The following is a 21,885-nucleotide window of genomic DNA, read 5'->3' as shown; positions in this document are numbered from 1 at the left end:
GTTAAAGGTTATTTACCGACATTCTGAAGCTGCCCTGATTGCCAAGCAACAGGAGCGTGTGTGAGTGAAAACGGGGTGTGTGTGAAGTGTCCCCAAGGAGTCTGAAATGGCAACGTTTTAATGAGCAAGACGTTTTAAGAGCGTGTGTAAAGCTTTAAGCCCGCAAGCCGCACTGCGGCACCCCGCCTTCCCAACACCAATGAAACTCATGTCCAGGGATTTGTTGCAAACAGGGCAAAAGAGAACTACCAGAGTTCTCCCCACAGCCTTGAGGTCCTTTGTCCAAGTCATTTGAGCAAAAAGTGCCACAATTATTGCTGAAACAAAGAGGGACCGGTGTGTGCTTTTAATCCAGCTGTTATTGAGCAGTGAGAGAGGGAGTGTGTGTGTGGTGCAGTGGGGTAGGGTGGAGAAACTTATTAAATTATGAGGGGGGATCTGAGAAGTCCATAGGACCATCAGAAAGCCTGAACTGACTGAATGGGCTCACAAAGGCACACCCATCCAGGGAAGAGTCGTTGTGTATCCTGTCTGTGTACAAGGGCTGATGAGTGGATGAGGAATACCGCTGGTCTTACGAGAGCTGAGCTGCAGTCCTCTTAAAACCATCTCCATTTGGATTTGGGGATTTCACAAGTTTCTGCCTCCCTCCCCTCTTGCCTCCCTTTACCCAAACCATAGAAACCAACACACAACTCCATCGTATAACCAAATGCTAGGTCACATAGGTGCATTCGACAAAGAAATTCCAACTTTGCAAGCAGAGTCTGACAGTCTCCCACTGTGTTCAACTCACTGTGAGTGGTTGAAGAGGACATTATTTAATCAGAGTACATCTGTCGTCCGGATTTTTATCTTTTCAAAGTTGCCAAGTGCTACAATCATCACAAGTGCCAGTTCACAATGTCCGTGTCTTTCCATCTCATCATCAGATCTCTGATAAGAGCGACTGAATTGTTCCATTCTTAAAACTCTGCAAAAATCTGAATTGTCTAATAGAATCACACATAAACACACACACACACACAACGCCTAATGAAGTGTAAAAAGGTCAAAAGGGATTTGAGCTGGTTAGAGCCAGCAACTCACCAGCTGCTGAACACCTAGCCAGGCCACAGTCCTTTGTCCTTCAGTCCAACAAAGAGGACAATGCACATGCACCGGGCCCAACATGCTGGCCTGCAAAGAGGAGTGCCTGCCTGGTCCATCCTACAGAATCACACAGCCAACCCACTCCCAATGAATCAAGCAAGGCCATTACTATGCAAAGCAGCTCATTCTGTTTGTATTTAGGACAATAAAGGGAATTATTGTTGTATTTAAAATACATGGTGATATATCCCTTCAACAACCCAACTATTCTTACCTGATGTTGAAGATTAATGTTTTCTGGCACACTATACACTACTGTAAACTAGTACATGATGTTATCTTTCAATTATATATTTCACTTGAAGTGCTAATAACACCTCAAAATAGCTACTATATGTTCTCCCAAAGCCAAAGCCAAATGAAGAACGTGAGAGAATCACATCAAGAGGTATGCATCACAAAACAACTAATAGAGGATTTCCAAGTGCCAGAAGAAAGTTGGAAAAAGTCCCACAAACAGTGTTCGTGCTGAGAACTTCTCAATCAACATGAAAAACAAAACACACCATTTCAAATCAATCAGCTCAAGCAACACGCTCCCTTATCCCCCAGATGAAGTTGGTGGCAAGTCAACAAAGAGCGCTGATGGACTGATGGGGAGAGAAATCAGAGGGAGTGATGAATCACGGAAAGCTAACAAACAAGGACGCGAAGAGCCATTGAAATTCCGCCGCTCCCTGATTAGTTGAGGGTGTCGGCTCCGAACTCTCTCTCTCTCCCAGTAGGAGGGTGACCCATCCTGGGGGGCTGCACTTCTTGAAACTGCTTCCTCCTGATGAGTCCAAGGTTAAAAAACCACCTCTCCTCATGCCTGCATCCTCCGCCTCTGCAGGACGGCTTTCTGATTGGCTTTAAAAGTGGGGGGTTGAGGTGAGTGGAGCAGCATAACGGATGAAGAGCCTGTGTTTTAGTGTTGGCTTCCCTGTTCGCCTAGCTCTATAGCTCTGGGATGGACAAAGGCATGTTTATAGCGTGGATGCTGAGCAATAAAAAGCTTTACATTAGGAATTACTACCCATTCATGATGCTCTGCCTACTTACATTGAGAAGAGCCAACAATCACTATCGATTCAGTGTACTAATTACATGTTTACTTGTATTGTTGCATACGATATATTTCCACTAAATTTTGCATCTGAGTTTCACTTTCAGGTCAACACATTTACCTTAGCCTCTGAGTTGTATTTCCATGAAATAAATGGATGGTGGATTATGGATGTTACAGTCATATGCAAAAGTTTGGGCACCCCTCTGAGGCTGCATGATAATTTACTCTGTCTTCACCAAAAAAGTGCTGGGGTGTTTTCCAGACAAAGATATTTAGTGTAGCAGTATTTAGTTGTATGAAATTAAATAAAATGTGAAAAAGTGGGCACCCTAATCACTTTGTTGATTTGAATACCTGTACCTACTAAATGCTGATTAACTGCAACACATCATTAGTCTGATTAACTCGTTAAGCCTTCAATTCCATAGAAAAGTGCATCCAATCCTTAGAAAAGGTATTTAAGGTAGCCAATTGCAAGTTGTGCTTCTCTTTGATTCTCCTCTGAACAGTGGCAAAATGGGGGCATCAAAACAGCTATCGAATGATCTAAAAACAAAGATTGTTCAGCAGTATGGTTTAGGGGAAGGCCACAAAAAGTTATCCCGGAGGTTTCAGCTATCAGTTTCCACTGTGAGGAATGTTATTAAGAAATGGAAGGTGACAGGCACAGTTCTTGTTAAGGCCAGAAGTGGCAGGCCAAGAAAAATAACAAAGAGGCAAAGGCAAAGAATGGTCAGAATGGTCAAGGACAACCCTCAGACCACCTCCAAATACCTGCAAGGTCATCTTGCTGCAGATGGTGTCACTGTGCATTGCTCGACCATTCAGCGCACATTGCACAGAGAACAGCTGTATGGGAGAGTGATGCGGAAGAAGCCTTTTCTGCACACACGCCACAAACAGGCTCGCAAGATAGAGCTATTTGGTCACAACAAGAGGCGTTACGCATGGAGGCAAAAGAACACAGCATTCCTAGAAAAACACTTGCTGCCCACAGTTAAATTTGGTGGGGGGTCCATCATGCTGTGGGGCTGTGTGGCTAGTGCAGGGACTGGGAATCTAGTTAAAGTTGAGGGTCGCATGGATTCAACTCAGTACCAGCAAATTCTTGACAATAATGTTCAAGAATCTGTAACAAAGCTGAAGTTACGGCGGAGTTGGGTGTTCCAGCAGGACAACGACCCGAAACATTGCTCCAAATCCACTAAGGCATTTAAGCAGAGGAACAACTACAATGTTCTGGAATGACCATCCCAGTCCCTAGACTTATAATATAATTGAAAATCTATGGGATGACTTGAAGCGGGCTGTCCACGCTAGGCACCCATCAAACCTTACTGAACTGGAGATGTATTGTAAGGAAGAATGGTCCAAAATACCTTCATCCAGAATCCAGACACTCATCAGAGGCTATAAGAAGCGTCTAGTAAAAGGAGGCTCTAGTAAATATTAATGTGATTTTTCTGTGGGGGTGCCCAAATTTATGGACCTAATCTAATTCTCTTATGATGCATATGGCATATTTTCTGTTTATTAAATAAACCTTATTTCACTGCTAAAATATCACTGTGTCCATGAAGTATTATATATATGACAAAGAAGTTCCTGATCCAAACGCCCAACAATGTATAGGTGAAAGTAATGGAGATTATCAGGGGTGCCCAAACTTTTGCATATGACTGTAATTGAGAATAATAATAATCCAGAAAACCCAAAAATGTAGGCCTAATGTTAGAGAACACCCTCCTCTTCCTCTCCTTGTCTGTAACTAGATATCTTGACAAGTGGTGCGGCCAGAAAAGGATCCAGGCAATGCAATTGTGCCATCAAGGAAGAAACCTGAAGAAAAATCTTCTTTCCAGAGATGTGTTACCAAAGTTAATTATTTTAGGGAAGAATAAAATGTGAGGAGCTCAACGTGTAAGAGCTCAGAGTTGGGATCAAAGCTGTGTTTATAATTCATAACTAATTCAGAGCTGAGTGTGGTGTAGCAGCAGTGCAAACAAACCATTAGTCATACAGCAGGAAAGGGGAAGAAAAATGAGGAGAGAGAGAGAGAGAGAGAGAGAGAGAGAGAGACGTTCTCCATTTGCTGCTAACCCACAAGCTGCCTTTCCTCAATAGTTTCTTCTTCCACAATTTCATAATGTCCAATGAAACAACTTATTAAGTGTCCAGTTGGGATATGACTCACTACTAACCACAGCGTTAAATGAAGATGAACTTTTTCATTGCCATTACCAGCAGTGCTTAGGCCAGGGAGATTCAAATGAATGAATTCTAATAAACATATAGGTACTTCAAAGAAGACCAAAAATGAATTGAACATGAATAACTTTGCACTTTTTACAATATGTACGTCTCAGTAACGTATGTGTTGTAACTCCGTGCTGGGCTCCACCAAGCTTAAATTAGTTACATTTTCAACTAAGTAATTGTATATGCACAGAAAGTCCAACGATGATGATTTCATCTACAGCCTCTATGCCTCTATCCCTTGATAACCCGTGGTCCTCGACCGAGAATATATTTCTGTCATCCATTTCAAATCATGAGATAAATGAGACAAATGTGAAGGCTTAATATTTGTGTGCTTGCAATCTACATTTATCTCCATGGGCCACTCCAGCTCCTCTATGCTGGAGGAGCCCTTCCACTCTCATCACAAAGCTGGGTATTCTCCAGTGCCACGATCAAAAGACAGACGAAGATTAAAGTATGTGAGATGGAGAGGAGACAGCACAAGACTACCTTAATGAGCTTCAGGGTGGAAACACCTCTGGAGGTTCTGTTCTCATACACTGTGGTGTCAGGGAGATGCCAGTCAAATGACTTTGGAATAACACTGTTCAGGTCCAGGATCTATAGAACACAGGAACAACCCACAGAGGCCAGGGGCAAAGACTTCCACTGAAGACATGTCATTCAAATTTAATGGATTCTTCAATTATGCACATATGGCCTAGTTATCATACATCTGGGTTTGTCCATGTGAACGATGAATATTTATGAAACACTACAGTAGGCTATATGAGGATGAAAAGGCCACTGTAAATGCATGTGGAGGAGGATTGTTGGAACCTAGTATAATCTAGAAAGCCTATAGTATCAGCTAACTATTAAGAGGGCTCAAGGTCACACAGAGCTGAAAAATGAGCAATTCTCTCATTTCGATGTATATGATTTGATCCTATCTGAAAACAAGGCTAGCAGCACAACAATATCAGCAACCCCCTGCATCTATATTATCAGGTTGTCATCTTTTAAAGGATCGGGACATTTCATAAGGTGGGTGAGATGAATTGACACATAGTGCATATTATACTGAATAGCAACTGAATCTGTCCATCTGAATATTAACCCACATTGTCAACCTAAGATTAAGCTCATGTTTTAAACAGCGAATTAGACCATAATGACAGGATGTTTAAAAAAATGGATGAGGACAAAGAGCAAAGGCATACTAGTGTCCACTCTCCATCCTTTATTTATAGCGTGATCATCCATTGACTACACTGAACTATCTGATGGGGAACTCGGCAGCAGCGACATGACAGCAACACTTCTGGTGTTCACCCTCTCTCAGGGGCTCCTCAACAGAGAGGAGAGGCACTTGTTGTGAAGTAACATCTGACACAAGAGGATTATGGGTGCATTTAAAGTCTCAATAGGATGCAGAGTACCTCGGTTGCCCATGGAGCGATCACGCTTCATATTTTTTGGCACACTGCGTACACTAAAAAGGCCTTTGAGAGACACCGGAAATGAAAGGAATGAGAAGAAAGCGGATACGCTTAATTTCCTCCATGCTGCCAGATCTGATATTCTCATGAGTAAAGTTGCTCATGATTTTTGATGTGTGGGCCTAGCACTCATTTTCATTCCAGATCAAATTTAAATCCAGGTAGAGTATTGCCCAATTGCACAACTGAGTAACAACGTGTAATAAAGTATACTCAGTCCTAAAACCACACAAGCACATTAACAAAAAATGAAATAATAGCACAGTCCATTTAAAAACAATCAGTTTTAGCCAAATACTGTATGCAATATAATAATGCATTAAAGCACCTATAATAATGCACTAAAGCATCCATTAATCACTTAAAACATCTGAACATTTTGAATATGTTTATCATAAATTTCACCCATTTCACCCATATTACAAACATTTCACACATTGCCATTCCATGAGTGACTGATTAAAATCTCAGCTGAACAGCATAGAGAGGCCAGCCAAATCTGAGACTCTGCATCGGAAAGAGCCCATTAAATCTCATGTCCTTGACGAGACAGTAGCTTCAGCTTCATGTTCTTCATGTTCGGGCCCTTACCAGGTTAAACCCAAAGTAATCTGAGGCGATGTAATACTGACAGGGACTATGCGTGGAATATTCGAGGCTGACTGAGACACCCGTCACTATAACCTGTCTACACTGGCAGAGAAGTGACAGACTGGAGGGAAAATGTTCATGTCTCCATATAATTATTCATGCAGAAGAAAAAAGACTTCAGATCTTGTGATTTCTCTTTTCGTCACTCAAACAGGACATTTTTATCTCAAAGTACATATAATGAAATATTTTGTAACTGTGTGACTGCATGTGCTGGGAGATAAGTAATACTTTATGTAATCCATTTTAGGGCTTTAAAAAATCCTTCTACGACACAAGTCTGCGTGTCTGCTCCACAGTCTGAGTTTTGTCACAAGTGGGGATGTCGGGAGAAGGAAGACAGCATCAAAAAACCAGTGCCCTGCAAACACGTCTTTCTGTGATTGCCCCGTGGTTACAACTGAACTGAAGACAGAGCAGAGCACACTAAAGGCTTGTGCGTTTCAAACAGATATTTCATAACAGGAGTCGCAGAGGCTCTGCTTGTAGTAGTGAGCCGTGTGATTTTGCCAACTGTCTGTTAAAGCATGGATGAGTTCACTTCAGCACTGCATACAGATGACGTAGTCTGGCAGCGAATGTGAGACATTTGGGATTGTGATCAACGAACCCCAGGGCAGATTCAAACACAGCTTCATAATGTCTATATCCACTTCAATATGCTACATTTTAAGTGGTTAAAAACCTGCGTGGTTCTCGAGATAATAAACTGATCAACAATCTCAGAAGATATTTCTGAACTGTGGGTGGTTCAAACTCTCCAGGCATTACACCATTATAAGTGCCTCATTACCCACAATGCCATTCAACCTATTAAGATTCAATCATCAGGTTGCTTTCTTACCACATCCATTCTCTTCAAGGCTATTTCGCTAAGCGGGCGAACATTTTCTAAGCACACACTGTTTTTGTGTATATGTATGTGTGTGTGTGTGTGTGTGTGTGTGTGTGTGTGTGTGTGTGTGTGTGTGTGTGTGTGTTTATGTTTTCCTTGTCAAACGTGTGAAACTTCACTTCTGAAAATGTCTATAAGTCACCCGGATCACATACCAACCTCAATTTAATTTTGAGTGTCTTTCTCTCCCTCTCTCTCTCTCCCTCTCTCCCAATCTCTCTCTCTCAGGCCACTGTAGTATATAGGGCAGCACACAGTGGAGCACATTCTCCAAATAGAGAGGCACTAAATGGAGCATTTCAACTCTTCAAAGGGTGTCATCCTTCCCTTTTTCTCTACATTCATTTTTTAAGTTTTAACTCTACACACTCTAAACTCTAGGTCTTTTCTGTTTGCTGAACTACTATCCATGTTTCAGTGGGTTTACATGAAATTATAATTACTACATGAATAATCACATCCACATGCATATGACAGCTCTGAATTAAATAGATAAGTGGTGGACATGGAAACACACACACACTATGTAAATGAAAAATATACCATTGCATTCCACACATTTCCTAATACACTTTGGAAAATGTCAAAGTACATATGCTGAATTTGACATCCAGTCCAGCCTCATAAGTATTTCAACTCAAGAGAGGGTAACGGATTTAGAAACTGCTGAAGCATCACCATATTTATTGCATTGCTGTTTAGCTGCATTAACAGAGGATCCTCCTATCCTCACTCAGAAAACACATCCGATGCCCTTTACTAATGATTATGTGTAGTTAGGCCTGTGTGAATCATAGGCACAATTATCTCGCTAATGGAGAATCAGTGGAGTGAAAGAAAATTAAGTGTTAAGTGTTTTTCGCTTATAGCTGACTCACATTTGACTTCAGCTATATGTAACTCTATCCACCCCTTGTGTGTACAAACATCTATTTTCTGTCCATATCATTCACCTCAGTCAAAGTTGACAACAACAAACAATACACTCATGCAGGCTCTGGTGTTCAAAATGCTCCCCAATGACTGAGGATTGCCAAAGGTGCATAAAGAACTGGACACCTTTGCTGATGTTGGCAATATAACTTGACATTTTCACCCCAAGCTCCAGGGGCTGTGTGTAATATAGGGCTTGTATTTCACACAAACAATACAAAATAACTTAAATCATCACACTGGCCATGCAGAAGGAAGATGCACCCCATGAACAAACCACAGTTGTTGAGACAGAGGTCTTTGATTAGCTGTATCAGGTGGGCGCAGACGTACCCTGCCTGAGCTTGTTCAAGTTTCTGCCACACAGTCAGTCCCCATGTACGGTTTACAGTTCAGACAAAAAAAAAGTAAAAGAAAAATAAAAGTAAATGAAAGTCAAAATCTGTTCAAATCTGGCATATTCAGTCCTGCCATAACCAAGGCTGAAATGGTGAACGTACTCTCCCTTTTGTCTCAATTGAGCAGAGGTACCTAGAGGCTAAATGGAAGGCATAGAAGTTGGCTAAGAAATCTTGGTGACCTTACAACAAGGAAAAAAGAGTGATGAGTGCCCTTTCAGATTCCATTTCCACAACATATTACAAAGAAAAAAGCCCACATCTAGTCTCTGTATCACTCCCACTCTCACTCTACAGTAATACAAAGGCTTGTCAGAACAGTGATAAACAAATGTCAATTTAAGACTTGGCTGGTAGCAAAGCAAGACAAGTGTTCTTCATTTTGAAAGATATTTATATTAATCATGTGTCCATGTCATAGGAGATGTTACCATGACGTATGCCATTAAAATACGTTGATTTGATTTTAATTTGACATTTTGATTATGGGGATTCAGCTCTTTCCTGATAGTCACAGATCCGAAGGGGTTGCATGGCCAAAATTTAAATAATCACACAGTCCTCTTTCCCCTACAATTGGTTAGCTGCAAATAATTTCTTCTACAACTCATCACACATTCGAAACCAAATCAAATGTACCACAGACACAACCACAAATTGAAAAAAAAACTGATTAGACCATTTTAATAATAATGGAAATGCTGCACAACTTGGTTTGATTTGATTTGGTCAAAATCAACAATGCTCAAGAAATAATTGGGGGCAAACACGCCTATTGCACCACAGCGATTTGTATTAAGTCTCACTAGGGTATTGTGAAGAAGATGTGGGAAGATTGCGAAGAAATCACTAATAATTGTTATAGATAATATAAGAGCGCTGCACTGATTAAGCAAGCTAACTAGCTTTTTTCTTTGTCATCAATGTTCACTACATAAGGTAGTAGAAAAACATCTTCAGAACTGATTTCCTTGACATTTGAGTTTGAAAAGATTCAAACTTTGTATTTAGTTTTTTTCAGTCTGAGTTCCCATGTGACCGACAACAAGTCTAAGCAAAGCAATGGCCTTTTCAGGAGGTTAAGAAAAACCAACAGCTCATTAATGATAATTGGCTTCTTAAAAGCCGAATGGCTTTTATAAATCTATTGAGTGTCAGAGGGACTTTGACTTGGTTTTACCAGGTGTTTAATGACACAATGCAGGGATAGTGTTGTGCAAATGTGTTTATACATCTGTTTCAGGTCACTGGAAAATGAGTGTAAATTACAAATTGCAAATATATTACAGCAATCAAGTAATACATAGAACACTCATGCTGCCACCCCAAAATAAAGGTCATTCAAATAATTGGCCACAGAAGCAACTTGATACCGTAACAATATAATGAGTCTCAGGCCATAAGCATATACTACACTATATAAATAAAGACACTGAATAACTGAATAACTGAATACTGAATTCATTTGGATCTGTTTTAGCAGAAGATATACAGATAGAGTCATGGAAAATCGGGTTTGTCAAGTTTGAATTTCTGTTTCTATTTAAGCAAGAACTTAGTGTTTGTGACATAAGCCACATACTGTATGAATCAAACTGAATTGGTCAACTACATAGCAGCTATATCTAAGCTATGGCTGCTAACTACCTGTGGAGAAAGTGAAAAAAATAACTACACTTTATTACACCAAGGTCACAAGCAGTGAATTTGTTCTTTTAGATCTGCCTGCTTCATTTTGCATACCACATATCTCCAAAGAGCAGAAAAGCGATTTGACAATGTTCACGGTGCTCTCAAAACCATATTTCCTTTATGTGCCCACTTCTTGACACATGGGTCTACTCAGTTCTTCCGCTCTGGGAGTAGACATGCCAGGAGTAGACTGGGTATCTGGATTTAGAGGATGTTTGAATATTACCATATTCAGCTGAATTTGCTGAAAATCCAGTCATAACTGTTCAACTTCTCTAGCTTTTTTAGAACGGGCAAAATTCTACAACTAATGCAGGTAACATATTAATGGCTGACATGAATCAGATGTAAATTTTACCCAAGGATGCCATTTCCCCCCCAAGGAAGCCAACTAGTGTAAGTGAACATAGGTGGTGCTTCAACTACCTAAAAGGTCGTGACCCCCTGGTCGCTCTACAGCTGAGTGCAGGAGAGTGGACGTACAGAGGGAGAAAAAAAGACAGACGCTCCTACACAGCATGGAGCAGTCATTCAGGGCTGGTGGTCCCATGAAAATTGCTCCATCTGCCATGAGCCAAAGCAAGCCAATCCAATTACGCTCAATTCAAGTCATGTTCCTTTCCCCGGATGGACACTCTTCTTGGTGCCATCTTTTGCAGCGGTTCACTTCTCCACCCTTATGTGTGCAGGTGGACATGTGGGCTGGGAATAAAGACCAGAGATGCGGTGGCACCCATTCAGATTTAGTCATCTCCCACTTTCTCTCTCCCTCTTATCCTTGCACGTCCCCTCGCTGCCTCTCTTGTTCTAATCCCAGCCTAGGGAAGCTGATATCTGCAGCCATCTGGACACACAACAAATAAGAAGCAACTAATCTGCTGCTGCTAGAGTCAGCATCTGGCTAACTGTAAATATGATAAACAGAAATGTCTGTGAAATTGGACAAACACAAAATACAGTCTCTGAGATGGACAGAGGGTGCTACAAGATAAAAACAGACTCGGAATCTAGCCACTTCCTAGCTACTTATCCTTATGTGTTTTGTAAAAAAAAAAATGTGTAGATAGCAGCCAAAAAGAAGCACAGACACACTGTGTTCAGATACTTCAGGATGAAAACCAACCTGTGGCCAGAATATTGTCTGAAACCACGTGAGAAGAATCAATGCAGAAAGATAAATGACAATCTTTTCTTAGTGAGTTTAGTTTACTCTCTCTTCATCAAAGTGTTATCTTTTTACAAACTATAATCTCTACTTCGGCTGTAATTCATCGTCTACACAACCCACAGCCAAAAATAGAAAAATCTTTGTAGCTACTACAAGGGGCAATCAAAAGCTGAAAATGTAAGCAGTCTTCATAAGAACAGTGAACATCAACTATGGTCATCAACTAAGTCTTCTGCAAAGTGATCTCATTACAGGTACAAAAGAAACTGACTCAAAATCAATGAATGAAACTTCATTCAAAAGCTTTGCTCCTTTTCACAAGAGTCTCTGTATAACAACAAAGCTGTTCTGCAGAATGTAAGAATGTAAACGAAGTTCTGATGTTCAGATTTCACAGCACAGAGCTAGATCTCTTTATGACTGTCTAACACATCTAATTATCTGGAAGTGTTATTCTTTCACCAATTATTTTTAGTAAAGTTGTGACTGTACCTTTCACAGGCAAAATTAAGTCCCCCTATGGGTTCAATTAACCAGATATACAATAAATGACAGTTTAATGTAACATTCCTGTATGGTCCTCATTTCATTACATTTAACCAGCAATATTAAACATATGATCCAGCATACAACACTGCATGAAGCAACAACAACAAAGAAACTCAAAGACACAGAAACTACTTCATGCAATTTACACCACATCATAGTTTACTTGAATGAATCGATCATTGGATTAGCATGTACCCTCTATCCGCTTGTATTTAAAAAATGCAGAACAACAAACATTTACAGACCTCAATTTATTGCCTGTGTACCGCAGGTATAAATAAGGTGGGTGTGGATCTATATATGTGACTGTTATCTGTGTAAGACAACCGATAAGTTAGATGATGCAGAGCGGAGAGCACAGATGGCAGAGGGGAGACGGGTAGTGCCCAGCATATCTCTCGATCTAGAGCCAAGGCCTCAGCACTCAGACAGCTCCTAGGGGCTTTGGGTGGGAGATGTGGGGAGGTGGTGGTGGAGGTGAGGGCTGGGCATGGTGTGTGCATCAGATAGAGTAATCAGATGCCTCATCTTAAACTAGGCTTACCTGAAACCTCAAGACAGATGTGATCTCATTTCTTGATATTGTATCTAATCTGTCAGATCAATATCACAGAGATAATTTGTCATTCAATAGTGGGCTATCATAAATGTCATTTTAGAAAAGCATGTCATTCTTACAGGCATCAGTGATACCTACAGTGATAGAGGAGGATGTTTACTTTAAAATAAATCATGTGATTATAGTGTCACAGTCACAGATTACATAAAGGTACTTAATTCTGTCTTATTCCTTTGGTTAGCAATTACAATTTCGCACAAACCAGATGAGCATTGCAGTGCATTCATTAAAAATAATGACCTGTTTCATTACCGATACTGTGAGGTGATCATTTGACCCAAATGAGTGATCTGTCAAACATCACCAAAAAATATTACACCAGAGAAATCGATGTATAACTCATTGATCGGTTAAGTAATTGATTTGCTGTAAATGAATAAATAGGTCATATAAATATACAAAAAACACATTAGCACAAATAGGCTAATGGACTCACACAGTCTCTTAGTTCAGATTAAGGTACAACCCTAGAACATTGTCAAACTGAACTGAGCAAGCTGTTACAGACAGTGATGTTCAAAACCAAACCCCCCACCCCATCAATCTGAGAATCAGGGCAATATGTAGTCAAATAACCACTGTCACCATGCACAATAAGTGAATGTCACCGCCTGCATACAATTACCTCTGAAAACTCCTCTGAGACAGACATCAGTGTCAAATATGTCATGCATCCATCACTGTGTCTTCATAGTTTGCAAAAAATACTATTCATGATGTCAATGAATTCAGGGCTTGGTGACAGGACAGATTCATTTTGACATAACTGATAGAATTCCAGTTGACATTCAGTCTGTGTGACAAACAACTCTGAGGTTTCTATTAAGTTGAACGCAGAATCTCATTCTTTTGGACCATCATATCACAAATAATTAATCACATAGCATTAAACAATAGCTCAAATTGCCTCTGTAAACAGAATACGATGGGAACAAAGACATCTTTAAAGGTGCTATATATAAGAATTCTGGTTTAAAACATTAAAAAAATTATTAGAAATAGCAACAGAATGTGAAGAAAGCCGTTTTGACGTAATGGCTAGTTAGTAGTTAATGTAGCAAAACAGTAAAGTGAAGCAAGGATGCGTCACTGGTACAAGCTACTGTGATAAATTGTGTTTTTAATCGCTGAAATCCCATTTCAGAGGCTAAAATAATGACAAAGTGCTTGTTAATTCGTGAAGAAATGGAACGAATTTACCAACGGACCCAAGTAAGCATGGCTATCCTGTAGTTAGTATCAACAAGTAGCTTTGTCGGCCCATCAGTTAACATTAATGGTTAGACTATCAGCTAGCTCAAAAGCTTGAGTGCTTCAATAAAGACCTACAGGGTATGTTTGCCTCGACTAAGTAACATATAAATATTAACTGATGTTGATGGACACACTAATGGTCTAAATATCTTTCAGTTGTATAAATGTTTTCAAACTCCATGTAACCTTCAGCCTCCGCCACCTTGGCCACACTTTTTGTTTACTTTTGTGAAGGGAGAGGAGATAGGGGTGTGCAAACATAGTTGGCTAATACACTGCCCTCAATTCTCCTTGGGGAGGGGAGTATCAAATAATTTAGCTCGCTAGCCAACAGCTAGTCAGGCTTACATCTAGTCCCTTCAATGAGATTACTCCTCTCAAATGACAATGATGGGAAAAAATCCACAGTGAAACACACCTGGCTTCAATACTCAACCTATGACTGGGGAACAATCAACACTCCATATTCTCATTAAAGTAACCTGTTCAGTTCAGCCAAGATTAGGCCTCTGTAATGGAATTAGAGTGCCAGTTGGGACACACCCCATATGCATGCAGCCGCGGAGGAGTCTATGTTAGTCCGTGCTTCCAAATCCATTAGGACTGTGTGGCATGTGTGAGAGAGCTCTTGGATTTTGGCAAGTGAGAGTGGCACGCACTGAGAAAAAAGACACCAATAGTGTGGGGTTTTGGGAGTGGAAGATAAGTGCCAGACACACAGAAAAGCACCACAGGTGCAACCAAGACACTTCATCACAACGTGCCCTGATTAAATGGCTTCCATGAAATGAAAATGTTTCAGTGCAATAAATACTGGGAAAAAAACAACAGCATCCACGCAAATAGCAACACAACATTCAATGTATTATGCAATGGTGCTTAACTATTAAAAAATGAAAAGGAGACTAAATATTTCAGTGTGCACCTTAGAGACTGGTAGTACTAACCAAGATGATCACATGCTTTGACATGTAGCAGGACTTCCTCTTGAGCTCAAAAGCACAGGGCCAAGTTCTTAATATACCAGCCTTCTCTGTGTGTAAATGTCCACCATGTGTGCGAAACCTCCACTATGACTATGAGTGCCTTCTGTCTGAGCTTCTGCTTGAGTAAGATCCCCTTTGATTGCCCATGTGTGCTACTAAAATGGACCTATCCACATGAGCCTACACACAGGCAGTTAAAGAGCAGGCTTTTACCAGAAGTGAGTCATATTCAGACAACGGCTGTGCCTGAATAATGGATCATCATCTCACTTGGTGTTGCACAAAAGGAAACACAAAACCTCTCAATGCTTCTGTCTTGCAACAATACATATCAACTCAGAAGGCGGAAAATACTTGATGCCATGCTGACATAAACTGCCCTTAGCTTCCTCAGCTTTGTGGGTATGCCCAGAGGGTTTTAGGCGTAGTGGTGTATGATCAACCCTAGGTGACTTTGATCAAGGCTGGAAACCTCACACTCCTTCATCTTCCCTTTGAAGACAGAGGGTCAAGGGGCCAAGCTAGCTCTGTCCCCAGAGGCGTGGGCTGTTGTGTAGGAAGGCTGCTGAGAGCCACACTTTTGGCTGTCATATGTCTTCCGCGGTCACATTAGGAGCCACGGTCCAGCTCTGGCTTCTACTCAGTGTGGGTCAGTTGCACAGTTCGCCTGAATATTCTGTGAGCATTCAGGTGTATGGGAAGTACTGATACTTCAGATTATAAATTTGCCAGATTGGATTCATGTCACACATTAGCTGCTTCAAAAGGCAAAAGGCTGCTTCAATATCTTGGAACGCCTTTTGAGAGTGCTAAATTAACATGTCAAATTAATCTTTGGTGTGATACAATTTACAGAATTTCTCTGTCATCCCTTTGGGAGGGTGATTATCCTACATTTCAATGCAAAGAGCTGCCCCCACTGCTACTGAATGGGACACATACTGGATAATCAACCACTTTGCCCAACCCCTACAGTGTCCCTCCTGCCTCTGCTTTTGAGCATTATTGATTACATTTGTATGGATTCGTTCAAGCAACTTGTTCATAGCGTTATACCATCTAATTTGAGGATGAATGGTTTTCCCAATGTTCGATAAGCAGAGGTGTTGATCAGTGAGCTCGAAAGCACTCGCTCAGAAAAGCTAAAGATTGTTATAACATGCCACCCAAGCACACACAAATGTACACACCAACATTCACCGGCACAGTTCTAGAACAGATGCAATTATCATGTCACTGATACATAATGCCAAACAGGTGCTTCTGCAGATCTGACAGAGGTTAATTACACCCTTGCATCTAATACCCAGTTCTTACACACCAACACACTAAAATTGCTCGACAGCTATGCAAATCACTGACCCAGAAAGAATGAACTATTGCTAGTTCTGACCAGCAGGACTATTCATGATTGACTAATGTAGACCCACTGCAACCTGACAGAGCACAGGTCACACTGATTCAGAGAAGAGCTGTGCATTACTGATCAAAAGGAGAGCTACTAGCATATGAGGAGAATGAACTCATCTCTCATCTTTTCACTTCACTGAAAGTGGTGCATTTGTCTCAGATCCATTACACAGTCAATTTAATACATAGAAAATGTATTCCCTATACCACACTTTGTGGCTTCATAACAGTCGCCATGAAACCACTGATGTTGTCTCAGTAAGTGAACTCAGTGGGTAGTGATGGCTTAATACACTAATGTTACACCATTCATTGTAATGTCTTGTGCCAAAATAGTCAGACGTGTTCATGACTGGCAAAACCTAGAATTGATTTGGCACCATACATATACATATATTATATATATCATCATATATTATTTTATATACATACTACATATATGATGCATGAATGGATCGGCCCAGTGTGTGATTAGGAGTGTGACATCAAGCGAGTGTCTACATACAATGGCTTAGGGAGGCTGTGGTTAAAGCCGGTGCAGAACAGAAATGCCATTTCTTTACTTCATTTGATTGCGAATGAAATCTAGCCTACAGTATGGTAATGTAGGACTCCCCATGGGAGTGCCTCGATAAGCCAACAGAGGAGTACACAAAAGGACTTCCTTTGAAGATGTTTTGGCTGCAGTACATTTTAATCTACGAGGAGTAAGAAGTTTCTCAATAGGCAAAGTGAAAACTGCAAGGTGTAAGGAACTCAATGCATTATAGTTGGCGTATTTTAGAAGTGAAACAGGAAACTTCCACGATATGCCTTCAGACTCGCGCGCGCATGGCAAAATGTGGTGGCTAACGTTATATATTTAAAACAGCAGATTATTTATGTTTGGCTTATCCAGGTTTCTTAGATAATTAACATTTCTGAACGTGAGAATACAACAAAAAAATATTTCAACAGCACATACCGCTGGCAGACTACGTCCTCGAACATAGCCCACACATTTTTACTACACTGTTCAAACATAGCCTAATCTTTAACATCAACCAAGTATCTTAAAGGCGTTCTTTAAAAGTAACACACAGTAAGCACGTAACGTTGGTTAATTTGAGAATCTCCTATTTTAACGAAGAGATATTACTTTTATATATGACCTTCTAGAATGAGGGAATGGACTCAAATTACAGTACACCGAGGGACACCTGTCTCTGAGAAACAATCCGTCGGGTGCTTGTTTCATAGTTCGCATGAGACAGAGAAAACGTTCAAAAGAGGAACAAACAATCGTAACTTTGTAACCATGCTCTTACCTTTGAAGTTTCGCCGTCCCTGTCTTAACTTTAGACCGCGTACTGTACTTAGAGAGAATTGTTTGAGCCACGGAGAGTCCTCATCCGCTTCGCGTTGCCAGCCGCGACTGACCAACTGTGGAAATGCCAACTTCCAGTAGGTAATCGGGTGTTTTGTGAGAGGAGGTGGTTATTCTGAAGGAGGAGAATTTTTTCATTCCAGAGAGACCCGGTTTGACAGCGTAAGGCAGTTCAATGTACACAGACACTACATTTTGCTTTGCATCATACCTACTACAACTGTCAGCCGGAGACTACCGACGGCAAAACGAGCCTTAGGCACACTCTTATTCTAAAACCGCACCTGTGTAACGGGCTCTGGCTGAGTAGGAGGAGCGTAGCGTGCACCTGTAGAAAACAGACACTGACATCCCTGCTCATTCCGGCTATCTTAGAAGCAAAACCTGAAATAGGCCTACCAGAATAACATACAGCAATAAGATAATATCAGTAGTCTAAATAACGAGTGTAATAATAAGATTGTATGCATATTATTGGGCCAGAGTTCAGGCTAAGTTTATAGATAATACTTTTTGTGTTTTGTCATTTTAGTGTTGTGTCTTTGAATTTTTTTATTTATTATTAAATTGCCCTCAAGGCTACATGTTGGACAAAACGTTTTGTAGCCTACCATAACCTCTAGTAGCCTACCAGTGTAGCCTACACTCACTCATGCTTCAAATCAGTATTAGCTTGCATTCTCAATCGTTAACAAAAAACTTGGGACATTTCCCAGTGTGCTAACATTGAGCTGTTTACTTTTACTAGCACATCTGATGCTGAGCCAACCATGCCATGAAACTCTAATGTCATGTCCCAAGTGAGGGCGGTGGTCCTTTCCTACTTATTCACCATTCTTGGATCCATCCCCCATTCCATAACCGTTCTCCCCGCTGGAGCTTGTTCAATGCTCTGGAAATGCCAGGAAGGAGTTCCTGCAAAATTAATGGCCCTCACCATGGCAACCAACCTATACTGTGGAACTGATGTTAAGCTTAGAAATGAGTAACAGTGACATCCCTACCAGCCAAGCCACCCACACATGTGCACTTTGTTTCTGTGGTAAATCTTCTGTTTTATGATTGATTGTAACAGTATTGGAACCTTACCAGGGTGTAAAGATATTGAGGTTGGTTGGGGTTGGGGTGGTGGTGGGGGTGGAAGACCTGTGTTAAATCTATCTAAAAAAATTAGGACCTGGAAAGCAGTTACCTGTTATGTGTATATACGTAGATGTCTGCAGACAAAGGTTTTTACATTCTCTGGGTTTGGTTGCCCAGTCTTTTGGCATCAGCTTCATGCTTTTACAATGTCACTATGTCTCAGACCATCATTCTATGATTTTAAAAAAATTATTTTTTGGTCACTGATGGCATTTATCGAATTCTAAAAGTTTGGGCAGGGCACTCTATCTAGACTGTCCTGAAAGTTGGGAACCCTGCATGCTTTACTCACACTATTCTGAATGAAATCACACAGTGGCCTATTCTAGTCTATTCTATTGTTATATTAAAGTCATTACACAACACTGCTTAATATTCAGTGGAAAATAAAGGTATAAAATATGTCAAATGCAGGCATTCGGTCTCTTATCTTAGCCCACTAGTAGGACTCTCTAAGAGCTGAGTTAACTTCTTCACTAATGTATACCACAGAACAATATCAAAACCTGTCAGGTTCCTTTGTAATAATTCCACTGTAGCTTATACCAATGTTTAGTCACGTAATGAAAATGCCCCATAGTCACAGCCTTGAATGATATAGTCTCTCATTGAACTAAATCTCAGAACAATGATAAGAAGGAAGTACTGGGCTGAGGGGGAAGGAAGCTGTAACATCGAGGCCATCATGATCTGAGGGTGCAGGGGAGTCTTCCTCACCATGACAACGAGGTGGAACGAAAGCCAGCGATTGGTTGGGACTCGCAATAATCAAAGCCTAAACACTGTTTCAGTGTTACGTGAATCATTGATGCACCCCTTAATGGTTTGAAAGGAGAAACATTTCATTATGTTTGTAAAATAGACTTCCATTTCCAGCAAAGTCTGATGTCTTAATGGAAAATGTGTTACATTGCACATGGGTTGTGTGTGTGTAGGGGGAGGGGTTGTACTGTTGCAAGCATCACTAATGACAGAATACTTTCTAGATTTTGAAGCTGTGCGCCTACCTTCAGTTTTGACAGCCCACAAAACAGATGGATATGGTAATTACCACTGTGATCTATACCTAGAAGTTCAGATTCCTTCAGCATTGCCTGTAATCTGCAGATAAACTCTGTTTGACTCAGTGGAGTACAGGAATGTAAATAAACAATTACCATCAGGAATGTGAAAAGAGTTCATGCAGAGAAACACTCACTCCCCAGCTATGTGTCACAAGCAGTCCATTTCACTCATTTATACTGTACACTAAGTACTCGGTGAGTTAAGCCATAGAAACATTCATTCAGTCAACATTCTCAGATTCAACCATTTAAAGGATTCATCTATTTAACATTGGAGCAAGCTTAGTTCTCTTAAAATCAACATTTGGTCCAGGCACTGGGCTCTGTAAAGCGCCTTGAGGCAATTCTATTGTTTTGGTGCTATATAAATAAAATTGAATTGAATTGAATTGAAATTGCACATTGGCACCCTCGGAAGTGGGTTTGTGTAACAATCGTATTCAGTACATGTCTCATTCTGACAGTGATGTAGACCATTTAATTAATTGATTGTGTATCAAATGTTAAATCTAGATTACCTTATAGTACTAAAATGCAATTTATTTTAATTGAAAGATCAGAAGATGTATCTTCATTTGCAGCCAAATGCAGACACTGAAAGACACAGATCCTGAGAAATCTTCTGTTGACTTACATACTTTTGTGTTTCAGTCTTGTTACTGAATTCAAGCAAATGCAATAAACACATTAAATATTGAACAGACTGGTGGGAGAAAAACTAAACGTTCATTATTTTATGAACCTTGGTCACCTTGATTTCCTGCTCTGTGTAAGACTTCATTCCCCAAGAGCGCTATTACACCAAGATCATTGTATATTACAGTGGGTCATCAAAATGAGGCTTCTGGGGAAAATGCCTGGATTATTATTATTTTAGATGCCCCCACATGCCACTGTTTAAGCAGACAGGAGAAAATGAAATTTGAGGGTTTGAGTCACTGTTAGTGATTCAGTAAAAGATGTATTAGGTGAAGTAAGTAAGTGGTGAACAATATGTCCCTCAGAGTCAAGGAATTATGGGATGTTAAAGTTTAAGATCAGGTCAATGCCTATGTGTGGGTGTGTGTGTGTTTGTGTGTGTGTGTGTGTGTGTGTGTGTGTGTGTGTGTGTGTGTGTGTGTGTGTGTGTGTGTGTGTGTGTGTGTGTGTGTGTGTGTGTGTACTTAGAGGCAATGCACCATGTCTGTGTTCACCTAACAGTTCATGAAGGTAATACACAGGCTGCATCTGTGCAAGCCTCCAGGGACAGAACTAGACACAAACCCACACAAACAGCTTTCATCTCATCCCTTCTCTCCCTCTATCTCACCTCTCCAGTATTCCATATTCCCTCTCAGGTACGGTCCTCATTTCTGGTGAAAGGTTGTTGATTTTTTAGCTCAAATCTAAACCTGAACGAATGTGTTGATTGGCTGGAATAGTGTATTTGCTCGGTCTGAACCACTTTGTTTTTTCCCATTTACAGAGCTGAAATTGTGCACTAACACCAGACTTTTTCTGTGCACCCGTATCGGATGGAAATCTAGAGGAACACTAGAATTTCACTGAATTCAATGAATATGGATTGTAATCAAGGACTATACCTTTAACATATAACTCTTAAAACCCACTGTGGTTCCTTTCTTAATATCTTCCACACCTTCCTTCCTTCTTCCTCTCTCCTAAATTTCCCTCGGGATTAATAAAGTATCCATCTATCTATCTATCTATCTACCTCCTCTTTTCATTACACGTTTTACAGTTATCTGTCGTTGCTGCTTAGGAGAGTCAGCTAGTCAATCAGACAATTTGACAATCTGTCAGTATCAATCCTT

General features: G+C 40.5%; 1 protein-coding gene across 5 annotated transcripts in view; it reads right to left on the bottom strand.

The window, feature by feature from the left end:
• The window catches only part of LOC105902984 (SH3 and multiple ankyrin repeat domains protein 2), a 111,947-nt gene extending 93,834 nt beyond the window's left edge, over positions 1–18,113 (bottom strand). For all 5 annotated transcript variants that reach the window (XM_031569449.2, XM_031569450.2, XM_031569451.2 and 2 more), the window contains exon 1: positions 17,806–18,113. The gene's annotated coding sequence lies outside the window, so the exon portion shown is untranslated. The remainder of the gene's footprint in view (positions 1–17,805) is intronic.
• Between the last annotated feature and the right edge of the window lie 3,772 nt (positions 18,114–21,885).

This window comes from Clupea harengus, chromosome 6, assembly GCF_900700415.2.
Source record: "Clupea harengus chromosome 6, Ch_v2.0.2, whole genome shotgun sequence".
NCBI lineage: Eukaryota > Metazoa > Chordata > Actinopteri > Clupeiformes > Clupeidae > Clupea > Clupea harengus.
The sequence above is the reverse complement of the archived record's forward strand: the minus strand, read 5'-3'. Positions and strand labels throughout refer to the sequence as shown.